This window comes from Zingiber officinale, chromosome 5B (genome assembly GCF_018446385.1).
Source record: "Zingiber officinale cultivar Zhangliang chromosome 5B, Zo_v1.1, whole genome shotgun sequence".
In the NCBI taxonomy this organism is placed as follows: domain Eukaryota; kingdom Viridiplantae; phylum Streptophyta; class Magnoliopsida; order Zingiberales; family Zingiberaceae; genus Zingiber; species Zingiber officinale.
The window spans coordinates 81,366,549-81,370,183 of NC_055995.1; positions in this window are offsets into that span (position 1 = coordinate 81,366,549).

A 3,635-nucleotide genomic window follows, 5' to 3' on the forward strand; every position below is an offset into this window, starting at 1 on the left:
TTGGTACATAAAACCTAGCATCCGGTCACCCTTGACCAGCTAGGACTCTCTCCCCAAGTGTCCGGTCAATCTCTTTAACCCACTTGGACTTTTTCCTTCTTGCCAAGTATCCGGTCAATCCCTTTGACCTACTTGGTCTTTTCTTCCTTGTGCCAAGTATCCGATCAATCCCTTTGACCTACTTGGACTTTTCACCAAATGTCTGGTCAACCTTGACCCATCTGGATTTCCCTTGTCTGGCTTCACTCACCAGGACTTTCATACTGTCTAGCTTCACTCACTAGAACTTTCCAACTGCCTGGCTTCACTCACCAGGACTTTCACCTAGCTTCACTCACTAGGACTTTCCTCGTCAAGTATCCAGTCAACTTTGACCTACTTGACTCTTCTTCATCCACACTGATCAGTCCCTGATCAGACTCTTCCCACATAGACAACTGCACCTACATTGTCCATGTGTCTACTTGTATTGTCAAACATCGAAACCATGACCAAGACTCACGCTTGGTCAACTAGGTCAACCTTGACCTGACGGATATTGCACCAACAATCTCCCCCTTTTTGATGTTTGACAATACCACATGTTGAGTTAAGACATTAGACTAATCCCATAGCCTCAACTCCCTTCATGTCAATATATGAATGATGGTTTCCTTCATTCTCCTCCTTTTCTAGAGGGCAAACTCCCCCTTTAGGTAATGAAGACCTAACTTAACCATACATTCTCCCCCTATTGGCACACATCACAAACATGCCCCCATCTATGGGCACACATCAACAACTTAACTTGTTGAATAACTCTCCCCTTTGAGACTCTCCCCCTGAAGAGTTGCTCATCGTTGTTCACAACTTCACTTGTTGTGATCAACACGATAAAGAAGGTCCCATACCATTCATTTATCCTAAAATCTACATTCTCCCCAATGTAGTCAAATGCCCATCCTTGAGTATTTTGAACGTGTCACAACTTGTAACCACTTGAACAATGAGGATATGCACTCCCCATTAAAGTTCCAACGCTCAACCTTGAGCATATTTTTAAAAGAAGGTTAACCACCTTCCAAGGTTCATGAAAAATAAGTTTCATGCCCTTAGTGAGTAACTCCCCCTAAAGACATGGTGGTAACTTCTGTCATTGCACCAACAATGACTTGGAATCCCTAAACCTTTAGGAAACCCAAAATTAGAAGTTTCGAGATTCAAATATTCAAAATTTGAAACAACCTCAGCCTAAACTTCTTCTTAGTCTCACTTAGCCAATCCATCCTTGTTTTCAACATGAAAACATCCTTTTTATGTATACAAATGTATTTAGAGGGTTTGAAAAGGTTCCCTAGACTAAACATGGTTCAACAGTGCTGAAATTAGGCTTTCCCAGCCAAAATCAGCAACTTGGATCGATTGGAGTTGGGTTCCAATCGATTGTACCATGCTGAATCGATTCACTGATCGATTCAGGCTTCCTGGATCGATCGACTGATCGATCCAGTGAGCTTCTGCTCACGGAAACTGCCTTCTCAATCGATCCACTGATCGACTGAGGCACGCCAATCGATCGGGTGATCGATTGAAGCCCTGATATTTCTGAAATTCACTTTCAGTGAATTTCAGAAACCCCTAGAAAAATCTACAAAATTCCAAAAATCGTAAAAATTTGTGTAGACATTATTTAGGGTATACTTTATCATGGAAAAATAGTTTTCTAAGAAAATACTTCATATTTTCAAAGATTGACACAAACTTGAAAACTTACAAAAACCTTAGTGTTTTCTTCAAGTTTGTGTCTAACTATTCAATGATGATTACTATCAAAAGATAGCCTTCACCAAGGTTTTCCAAAAGCATTTTAAAAATATTTTCAAAACCAATATCCCACCATGTTCCTTGGGCTTAATGCACATGACTTGTACATTAGCTTTCCCAATGATGGGAAAACACATAACTATGTATTTTGATGAACTTAAAACTCAAGGAAATGCACTAACTCAGCATGTTGAGTTTTGTTCGTCTTCCTAACATCTCACTTGTATCTATTGTGCATAAAACATATACAAGTCATCTTATAGGTCTTTGTGAGATGTTAATTTTAGTTTTGCCCTAACCTAGGGTTCATGCATATTTATCTAGGCATCTTGTGGATATTGACCATCCACCTAGGATGTCATTTGGTATACCACTTGATGATAACTGTCATTTGTCCTTAATTTTAAGGAAATAACATAATGCATGATAATGTTATGGCATACATCAAAAAGAAATAATTTTCAGAAGAAAATTTCTTATAACTACATGATGTATGTATGTCATGACATGGTATTTTTGAGTTTTTCATAATAAGTGATGAATGCACAACTAAAACATGATGTCATGGCATATAATGGGCAACCAAACATGGCAAGATTTAGCATAATTAAAATATACCTAGATCATCTATCTAAGTATCCTTAACCCTTAGCTAATCCTAAAGCATAAACCCTAGATTGCCCAATTTCCTTAAGAAAATGCCAAAACCCAACTTGACATTTCTTTAATCTCTTGAATTAATTATGCCAATTAAAAATTTAAAACATTCCTCAAATGTTGGCATATTTCATTTTCCCATAAGAGTAATCACTTTAAATTAAGGCTTAAATTTGCCTTAAATTCCTAAGACAATACCAAAGTCCCAATTTGGTATTTCTTAACACTTGATTTCTTGTGCCACTTAAAGTCATCTCAAATTTCTTCCTTTATAGCACATTTTACTCTTTCCAAGAGTAACAATAAATCCATTTCATTTTCAAAGGTTAACAAAAACCTTGAAAATGCTCCTTGAGTGTTAATTTCTTCAAAGTTGGGTTAACTACCCTTCTTCTCAGAGTTGACACTCTCTAACCCATCTATGGGATAGAGAAAATGCTCCTAGGAACCCAAAACCTATTGGTGCTCCTTGGATGCTCTAGGTATTCACTAGGAATAACTTCCCTAGATACCTTCCTAGTGACCTTGTTTGGCTTCTTAGAAGTCTTGGTCACTTTTTCTAGGTCAACTCTAGGAATTGCTTCCCTTGTAACCTTTTTTGTGACTTTCTTAGACTTCTTAGAAGTCTTAGTCACATTTGTTGCAAAAATACTCTTAGGGATAACTTCCCTTGTATTTTTGGCTTGACCACTAGACCTAGGGTAGGTTCCATAACTATATGGAACCCTATGGTAAGAGATTACATCCTTCTTAGCCTTTGGTTTGTATCCCAAACCCCTATGGCCATTAGATGACCTTTGTGCTCCTAGACCTAGGCTATGCTCATTTTGCCCTTTTAGGATATTTTCCATCATTTTTAGGGTCTTTTCCATTTTATCAAGCCTTGACCTCAAGACTTGATTTTCTATCACTAAGTCCTTAGTTTTTGGTTTTCCATTAAATTTATGAGCATTTTTATTTCTAGGCTTGTAGCTAAGGTCCTTAGTGTGATTGCCTAGATTTTTATCTACCTTCCTAATCCTAGGTGTGGTAGTTTTAGCATGGTAAGCTACATTATTTTCCTTAATTTTACCATGCTCTCTATTCTTATGATAAATAGCATTAAAATGATATAAGTTAGAACTAGCATGCTTTTTACCATAATGTAAAGGGGTAGGCTCAATAAAAGTTACCTT